Consider the following 10883-nt stretch of genomic DNA (forward strand, 5'->3'; position numbering starts at 1 on the left):
AAAAACAGAACTACCCTACAATCCAGTAATTGCACTATTAGGTATTTACCCAAAGAATACAAAAATACTGATTCAAGTAGATACATGCCCCCCCCCAATGTTTATAGCAGCATTACCTACAATAGCCATATTATGGAAAGAGCCTAAATGTCCACTGATTAATGAATGGATAAAGAAGAAGCCATATGGAATATTACTCAGCCATAAAAAAGAATGAAATCTTGCCATTCATAATAATGTGGATGGAGCAAGAGAGCAAGAGAGTATTATGTTAAATGAAATAAGGCAGTCAGAGAAAGACAAATACCATATGATTTCATTCACATGTGGAATTTAAGAAAAACAAAAGAGCATAGGGGAAAAAGAGAAAAGCAAACCAATTCTTAACTATAGAGAGCATACTGATGGTTACTAGAGGGGAGGTCAGTGGAGGGGATATGTTAAATAGGTGATGGGGATTAAGGAGTGCACTTGTGATGAGCACTAGGTGTATGTAAGTGTAGAATCACTAAGATTTGTATACCTAAAACTAATATTATACTGTATGTTAACTATATTTACAATGCTTACATTGTCTAAAAAAATCAATTAAGAATAAATTGAATGAAAATATACAAGACCCCTTTACAGACAACTATAAAACACTGCTGACAGATATTAAAGAAGATCTAAAAAAATTTGAGATAAATAAATAAATCACATTCACCAAATGGAACTCAATATTGCAAAGATGTCAATTCATTGCTAAGGAGATCTATAGATTTAATGCAATCCCAAAACCTAGAAGTTTTTTATTTTTTGCAGTGAATTTTGATAAGGTAATTTGAAAATTTTATGTGGAAATGCAAAACACTAAAATTGGAAGATTTATGCCATCTGAAAACAACAGTATTATAAAATTCTAATAACTGAAGTGGTGTGGTGTTGGTCTGAAATTATAATATAGACTACTGGAACAGAATAGAGAACTCCGTAGCAGAACCATATATAGACTGTCATCTGGTTTGTTTTATTTTTTTAAGATTTTATTGATTTATTCATGAGAGACACACAGAGAGAGGCAGGGACATAGGCAAAGGGAGAAGCAGACTCCATGCAGGAAGCCTGATGCAGGATTCGGTCCTGGTACTCCAGGATCACGCCCTGAGCCAAAGGCAGACGTGCCTGTCACCTGATTTAAAACAAATACCACCACAATTCAGTGGGGAAAATGATACTCTTTCCATTAAATCCCATCAGGTGAATTTAGATATCCATAAGATTTTTAAAAAGAACTTTGATCCCTACCTCACACCACACACAAAAATTCATTTGAGATAAAGCATAGACTAAAATATGATAGGTAAAAAAGCAAATCTTCTAGAATAAAACATAGGAAAATACCTTCATGACTTTGGGGTAGGCAAAGATGACTAAAACAGAACACAAATTTAAACAGCTATTTAAAAAAATCATTGACCTTGGGATCCCTGGGTGGCGCAGCGGGTTTAGCACCTGCCTTTGGCCCAGGGCGCGATCCTGGAGACCCAGGATCGAATCCCGTGTCGGGCTCCCTGCATAGAGCCTGCTTCTCCCTCTGCCTGTGTCTCTGCCTCTCTCTCTCTCTCTCTCTCTGTGACTATCATGAATAAATAAATAAAATCTTTAAAAAAAAAATCATTGACTTGGACTTCTTTAACGTTAAGAACTTGTATTTATCAAAAAATGAGGGGGAAAAGGGAAGCCAAAAACTGTTTCATATTTTCAAAATAAAAACACTCATATCTAGTATATATAAAGGATTCTTACATATTAATAGACCCACCTCAATTTTCAAATGACCAAAATACTTGAATAGACACTTCACAAGAGAGAATCTTCAAATTGCTATTGAGAATATGAAAAGATAATCCATTTCATGATTCGTCAGGGAGATAAAAATTAAAACCACAAATAGGGACACCTGGATGGTTCAGGGGTTGAACATCTTCCTTTGGCTCAGGACGTGATCCCAGAATCCCAGGATCGAGTCCCACATCAGGCTCCCTGCATGGAGCCTGCTTCTCCCTCTGTCTATGTCTCTGCCTCTTTCTCTGTGTCTCTCATGAATCAAAGAATAAAATCTTAAAAAAATAAAACCACAATTAAATACTATTACAACCCCATAAGAATGGTTAATATTAAAAGCACTGACAATATCAAGTGCTGAAAGAAATATAGGGACTCATATACTGCTGGTTAGAGTATATATTGGTACAACTAGGTTGGAAAATTCTTTAGCAATAGCTACTAAAGCTAAAAAAATTATATATATATATATATATATATATATATACAAACACACATATATACATATATATGTATACATACATTAATTTATGATACAATTCCATCCCTTATTATATACTCAATATAAGTATTTATGTCCTTTGAAAGACATATATGATAATATTTAAATGAACTTTATTCATAATGGCAAAAACTGGAAACAAATGTCCAACAGCAATCCAATGAATATATAAATTGATGTATTCATATAATATACTAATTAACACAGCACACATACAACATGCTGTACATACATACAACATCGTGGTGAATCTCAGTGGAACTGCTCACTGTGCTTTGCCTAAATTTGAGCTCTGTGTACTGCAGTCAAGAAATTGCCCTATGCAGAGAGCTGGGTAATCATGGGATTATCCTGTTAGTTTCTCTCCTCTCAGAAATCTCAGCCTTATATTGCCTGCTGTCTACTTCCTGAACATAATTGCTCCTATATTTGTGTCTGGATTGATTGTCTTGGCAAGAAGACCAGTTCAGTACCAGTGACTCCATCATGGTCAGAAGTAAAAATCCTGAATTATGTTAAGAAGTAGTAGGAACTGCACTTAGGAAAACTGGTTAAGAGAGGAACACTGACTAGGTAACTTTAGGAGCCTTTATGTTGGAACTATAGACATAAGTTATTTAGGTGAAAGTTTGATCAGCAAATTTTGGATATGATGTGATTGAGATACTGTCATAATTAAAGATTAATCTGCTATAACAGAGAGACCTCAAAATGCAATGATTTAAATTAAATGGAAGTTTGTTTCATGGAAGAGTCTAGTAATATTCATAGCCAGGTAGCTCTGTTTGAGGTCATTCAAGGACCCAGGCTGGTGAGGAATCTCTATGCACTTATTTCACCTAACTTCCAAGGTTGCTTCAGTTATCATCATATCTGGCAGGTTAGAAATAGAGACGAGAAAGTGATAACACTTATACTTGATGTTTTAAGTCAAGATCCAGAAGTGGCAAGTATCACTTTTGCTTACGCTGTATTGTCAAGAATTAGTCACATTGGTCACAACCCCAAGATCAACACCTGAGCTGAGACCAAGAATTGGATGCCTAACTGAGCCACCTAGGTGCCCCAGTGATTAAACATTTCTGATGGAAAAAGAAATGGTTAAAAAAAAATCTTCCCAAAAGGAAAGCCACAGACTGAGAGAAAATATCTTCAATACATATATTTGACAAAGGACTTAGAATATATGAAGAACGCCTATAATTCAATGAAAAAAAAAAACCAAATAGCAATCCAATAGAAAAATGGACAAAAGATTTCAGAAAAGAGGTAATTCAAATGGCTAGTAAACATAAGAAAAAGGTTTCAGCCTCATTAGTTGTTGGAGAAATGCAAATTAAAACCATAAAGAAATATCTCTAATCAGAAACGAAAAAAATTATAGCATCAAATTTTAGCAAGAGTATAGAACAACTGGGACTCTCATATACTGCTGGGGAGGATATAAATTGATATAACTACTTTAGAAAACTGTCAGTGTCTACCAAAGCTGAACATAGGCATACTAACTCAGGAATTCTACCCTCAACAAAAATGTGAACCAAAGTCACATACAAGAATGTTCATAGCAGTACTATTTGCAATCATCAGAAATGAAATAAGCTAAATATCTATTATGATAGAATGGATAAATCGTGGTATGTTCAGATGATATAACACTAGGCAGTAATGAAAATAAAGTACTGCTATACATAAGAGATGAACCTCACAAATACAATTTTAAGTGAAAGGAACTACACACAAAATACAACATACTATAGGAGTCCATTTATTTTTTAAGGTTGTATTTAATTGATATAGAAAGAAAGAAAGAGAGAGAGAGAGAGCAGGGGGAGTGGCAGGCAGAGGGAGAGGAAGAAGCAGGCTCCCCGTGGAGCAGGGAGTCCAATGTGGGGCTCGATCCCAGGACCCTGGGATCATGAACTGAGCCAAAGGCAGATATGCTTAACAGACTGAGCCACCTCGGTACCCCAGGATTCCATTTACATAATATTCCAAAATAAGCCCCCAGGATTTAAGAAGTTATCGTAGAGATTAATTTGGGGAAGGATGATGGAAGTAGAGACAAGGAGGGAACCAGGGGAGGTTTCTGGGATGTGAGAGTTGCTCTGTTTCTTGATCTGGATGATGAATTATGAGTGTTGTTTGTGAGAAATTTATAACCTGCACATTTAATATTTATATACTTTTATGGAGATGTAGTGCCTTTCAGTTAAAACTTTAACTAAATGGAAAAAAGAATGTATTTTCCCTGGATGACTGGAAGTGGTTAAAGGAATAGATGGTGAAGGTACTGTCCATTTGCTCCATCCTTCTCTTGTCCTACTCCTCCCCTTTTTAGCCAATCAATAGTGTTATGAGGCATCAAATGCCTTTTCTGATTCCTACCTATGGTTCACATATAGGAATACTATTTCAGAAAACACTAGTCCTGCACTCAAACTATGTACTAATTCTCAGATAAATAAGCATCTTATAGCTAGCATCACATTCTCCTGGACCTTAGTCCAACCTGTTTGAACAAACTCTAGGTCTCTGATTACCAGATTCTAAATAAAATGCATGTATTTTCCCAGAACAGGTAAATTGCATATATTCCTCCTTAGTGTTAAAGGAATATAACTGAATGAACTAGAATTACTGTAGTCTTTTTTTAGCTCTCAGAAAAACTCTGAAATAAAGGGTACTTTCTCCAATTTCTGAATCAGTCTGGTATATATCATGCTTTTTACCTAGAGGTAAAAGTTACCTCTCAATCTGTCCTTGGTCATGAAAATGTAGCAATCTGTGTAGACCTGCCCTGATTCAGTAACAGCAGAGAATATGCTCAGCAGAAGTAGAAGAAAGCTGATCTCGTGTCCCTGTTTTGGAGAGAATTCAAGGTAACCAGATGAGTTGGTCGCTGAACTCATGAGGTTGATTTAATACTTTGTAGTTCACAGGCTTCTCTCTAAATAAAAATCCTGGTTAAATATGTGCTATTTTGATGAATAAATGTAGATATCATATTTCAGAGTGATTAGGTTATATTAGAACTAGCTATTTAAACAGATAAACTCCTGATTTCTTTCTCCTACCCATGGTGATGTGGATGTATCCAAATCAGGGCATTCAGCACCTGCTATTGTTATATTGCCAGGTAACTGTCATGCTTTTTTGTGGATCCTGGCAGGTGGACTGTTTATAGATTTCTGAAATGTATTATGCCTTTTGTTAGATTATGACTGTGCCAACTTATTCCTAACAGGGACATCAACCTAAATTAAGGCAGAAGATTAGACAAAATGGCCTTTACATTTGCTTCTGACACTCAGATTCTATTATTTTAAACAGGAAAACTGTTAAGAACATTCTTTTCCTTTTTTTCCTTCTCACCAAACAAGATAAAGTGCTTTTAAAGCAAAGTAAAGCAATATACATCAAGACTGGTCACAGTCCACCATGTTCAATACTAACAAATTGAACAATACGGCTTTAAAAGCCCAAAATATTGCTGTGTTTGGCAAAGGGGCCTCTTACCCAAGCCTCAGGCAACAAAGCTAGAAGTCAGCATTTTGTTCCAGAAACCTACTGTGTTATCCACCTGACTCAGGAATTAAGTAAAACTAAATGGGGAGCATTTAAACAATAAAAAAACAAAAGCAGCCCTGCAAATACCAGAATTCTAATTTGTTTTGGTCTGAAACCCAACTACTTTGTTTTTATGAAAGGACTTCATAAAACCCCAAATAAGGTACCCATGTGGAAATGTCGCCACACCCTGCTTTATCAACAAATAGATAATGGTCGCAAAATACATTCCCAAATGAGAAGAGCTCACAGAATTTTACCAACTGTAGTAACAATAACTAAATATACATTGTACATGAACGTCATCTTTCTATTTTACAACTGACAGCATGTTATGGATAATTGGTGAGAGTGTCAGGAGTTAACCTTTTATAAGGGAGGCAAGCAAAAAGGTTTCTGTCTTTCCCACTCCATCTTCCTAAATGGGTTTTCCAGGAAACAAACATTTTCAGTTTGTTGAAATGTTTTAAAGTTTCAAAACATTTTAAAATTTAACTTTAAAAACTACTTTGAATATAATAAAGTGAATTTTCCTGACTTCTTGTGCAAATGATACTGGTAAAATGTTTTTCTGGACGACACAGAATCATTGTCAGCAAGATACCGATACTCTCTCAGGAAATTGACACCCTACTGACTAGCCACGAACTACTGTTCTGTGCTTAGGTCTTTTTTTTCTTAATACCTTTTACCTCTTATGGTCAAACTACTGGAATTATGACCTCTTTGCCTGCTCTGCCTCTAATAGGCTCCACTTCCTACTTCAAAGTCTCTGTATGTGTAGCTTCTATCCTAATAGACTGGGACACTAAATCACCAAGCTCATTCAAGTTTTATGTAAAGTAAGAACAAATTCTGAGTAAGCATCTGCGTGACTCTTCATTCATTCAATAGATACTTAAAAGAAAAAACTGTTCATTAATAGATATATGGATAAATTTGTGGTATATCTATCACCATATTTGTACATGTATATACCACGTATATATACAATGAAATATTATTCAGCCACAAGAAACAAGGAAATCTTGCCATTAGTGACAACATGGATGGATCTTGAGGGCATTATGCTAAGTGAACTAAGCCAAAGACAATAATTGTGTATCACTTATGTGGAATCTACAAAAAAAAAAAAAAAAAAAAAAAAGGAAAAAGAAAAAGAAAAAAAAGCTAAGATTATAGAAACAGAAAGTAGGATGGTGGTTACTAGGGACTGGAGGGTGGGAGAAATGCAGAGATGCTTGTCAAAGAGTACAAACTTCCAGTTAGAAGATGAGTAAATTTGGGGGATCTAATGCACAGCATTGTGATTATAGTTAAAAATATTGTATTTATCTACTTGAAAGTTGCTAAAAGAGTAGATCTTAAATGTTATTACAAATAATTATATGTTGTGATGGAGGTGTTTTGCTAATGCTACCATAGTCATCATACTGCAATATATAAATCTATCAAGTTGGCACATTGCACACCTCAAACTTACACAATGTTATATGTCAATTTTATCTCAATGAAGTTGGAAAAAATAAACAAACAAACAAAACAGTACCTGAACTCTGATATCTTTGGGTACCTCTCTCTCTACTTTTAAGCTTATTTTTGTTCTTATTAGATAAATATGCTATAAATTCAGTTAGCTATTGTCAATACTAGGAGCATGTCTTAAAACAGACTATAAATAATATTCAAGCACTGTTTAGTATATAAAGAACCATTATCCTGTCATCACATAAACTAAGAGAACTTGATAGTAACAAGTGTTCAACTTAATATCACATCATAAAGGATAATGTAATTTTAACAAAGACTATTCCTATTGTCTTTTCCACAAATGTATTTATTTCTAAGTGAAAATATGGTAGAAAGAGCCTGAAAAAGATAGAATCTTATCCAGAGGTTATAAAGAAGCCACCACCAATATTGACTGGCTGATGTAATCTTTTTAAAAAAAATATTTAAATACCTTTATGTGGAGCAAACACACTGTTGCCCCCACCACTCCTACTCAAACTATTTCACTGGGCCCTAAAGACATTCAAATTTGACACTCTGTCCTAGTCACATCCTTATCTTGGTTGTCCTGAGTTTTGATCACCTATTAAGTGGGGATTCCTTCTGTTCTATCCATTGCAGAGGGATATGAAGAAGTAAAATGATCTATTATATACAAAACAATAAAAACTTTGAGTGAGAAAATGGTACAAAAAATTAAGCAAAGAGATTGCCTAAATAGGTCACTAATCAGTATACTTTAATTTTAGCAACAAGAATGATTAAAACACAAATGATTCAAAATGTCATTTTAACAATTAAACTTCAATTTTTTTCTTCTCTAAATTTTAATCAAGTCCAATAGCAAAAAAGGACCCAACACTTCACACTTCACCTCTACTACCTTTTGTCCCTTGGGTAGTTTTAAGGAATAATAAAATGGCCAAGAGGAAAAATGTGGGAGCAAGGAGAAAGATTACATGAATAATCTTCCAGGCTCCCAAATAATCTGAAGAAGAGATGAAAAGAAGTACATGACCACACACAAAAATAAATAAGATTTGTGTCTTAGAACAGGCCATAAATTTTGATGCCTTTGTCAGTACTAATGGGTACTAAAAATAGAATTCTTAAAAATCTTTCCTACCTAAACTAGATGGGTGGTAAAAAGTTTGGTAAATGACACAATTAAAACAGATTTTAAAAATTCAAGCCAGTAATTACTGTATGTCAACTCTGGGTCTAATATTTTAAGGATATAAATTAGAGCATTACTCCTGTCCTCAGGGATCTATCTTATCCTTAAAGACTTAACACAAAAACATGAAAGAAGACAGTAGAAAAACTTTTGAGAACACAATCATGTATCCTATTCTTACAGTGATCATGGTATCTCCCCTGCCAGGTAAGTATATCCTATTCTTACAGTTAACCAGAATTCAGTAACTACAAATCCCACATATTTGGAATCTTTAGTTCATTAAATTCAATAGGTTGCTCTATGAATTCAAACTTTCTTTTTATTTTTTTATTTTTTTATTTTTTTTTTTAATTTTTTTTTTCATTTATTTATGATAGTCACACAGAGAGAGAGAGAGGGGCAGAGACACAGGCAGAGGGAGAAGCAGGCTCCATGCACCGGGAGCCCGACGTGGGATTCGATCCCGGGTCTCCAGGATCGCGCCCTGGGCCAAAGGCAGGCGCTAAACCGCTGCGCCACCCAGGGATCCCCAAACTTTCTTTTTAAACAGTTGAAGTTTAGAATCTGTCAACCTTGAATATTTCCTTCAATTCTCCACCTCCAGGAAAATCTGACAAATCATTATTTGCTATGCTTAACAATTAAGGGATGAGTCAAGCTTCCCTGGAGATCTGAGCCTCTGGCAATTATTTCCTCCCCGACTTCATTGTATTGTTTTTATTGTCATGTCTAATGTTAGAAATGTGTATCTATATAATGCCCTGCACTGCGGATATTTGGATGACTAGTGCACAGGTGCTACCTTAAAGTAGTTCACCCAAAAGAGGCACATTTAATACAACATAGCTAAGTATGACAGACCTGTGCAAGGTTTCGGAATATAAGCGGGGCATGTATCAAGAAAGGGCAAGGTGTCACTAAGATTAGAAGGGCACATATCAATCTGCTCCACTGTTGGTGATACTAAATTTGATCACTTGAGAAAGATGACAGCTGCCTGAGCTTTCACTGTAAAGATACTTTTGGCTCTTTATAAGCCTGGTATGGAAGGAAAAAATGGATAGAGGGGTAGAATTTCTGGATGAAATGGGATCTAGCCAGACAAATCAGAGAATGGGTGAGAGTGCTCGCTTCGGCAGCACATATACTAAAATTGGAGAATGGGTGAGAACACTAGGCAGAGGGGAAAGCAAATCACCAAAATGAGAAAAACTAGAGCATGGGCCTGGAGAGACAAGCAGTCCAGAGTGTGATGATGTGTCTAATAACTCCTCCAGGAAGATTATGAAGAGCCTTGAATGCTGGTTTTAAGGAGATTGGTTTATCTTCTAGGGAAGTAGTCTCCAAAGCGCCCTGGGATGCTAGAGAAATTTGAATGGTCTTAAAATGTCTATACATTTGTGTACATTTCATAATGGAACAATATTTTATGTCTATGATTCATTAACTGAAATCAGGACCCTAAGAGAAGGACTGGGGGTAGGGGAGACAATGAAAAGCTGTTTTACTTACTAAGTATTGAAAAGCACCCAGGAGAAGCTGTTCAGCAGGTGGCTGAATATAAAATTGGAGATCTGAAGAAGGGCCTTTGCCTGGACATGTCGACTGGGGACATCTACTGAAAACATGAAAGACCAGTGGACCAATGGAAGAACTTTGGGAAACACTAACATTTACAATAACATGATTACTTTTCTTCAAAAAAAAAAAAAAATTAAGAGCACAGGAGCAGTGTTTGCATTTTTATTTATAAATTTAAAGAGCTCCCAAATATTAAAGTAATAGTTGGTCCTTAATATTTTCATTAATGTATGAAAATGAGGCTCAGTCTACCACAAAGGGGGAAAAAAGGTTTCTGCTAGCAACCCAGCAGTAATTCAGAACAAGAAAACTATTTTCTTACCATTTTGGAGGGGCAGTCAAGAAAAGATTTTAAAAGTGTACCATGAAACTTAGATCTGATCACAGTGCTGGGCCAGGGGAAATACAGTTAGCCTGGAACACCTTGTGTCCCAAAGCAAGTGCTTCAATATTGAAAGGGACATATCAATAGCACAGAAAAGCTGGCCTAGAGGAGCTCCCACTTATCAAATTTGGGATGATTCAGACATCAAATAGAATAATTAATTTTAATACATTGAATATAAAAAGAAACTAAGCCCAATAATATTCAAAGTATGCAAGAAAGAAAAATGGAAAAATAGCTGTTCTTCACACACAAAAAAGTGCCAGCTAAAAAATATAGAATGAAGGATACAATTAGAAAAATCTCCATGTTATGGGGTGCCTGGG

Source organism: Canis aureus, chromosome 12 (genome assembly GCF_053574225.1).
Source record: "Canis aureus isolate CA01 chromosome 12, VMU_Caureus_v.1.0, whole genome shotgun sequence".
NCBI classification, from domain to species: Eukaryota; Metazoa; Chordata; class Mammalia; order Carnivora; family Canidae; genus Canis; species Canis aureus.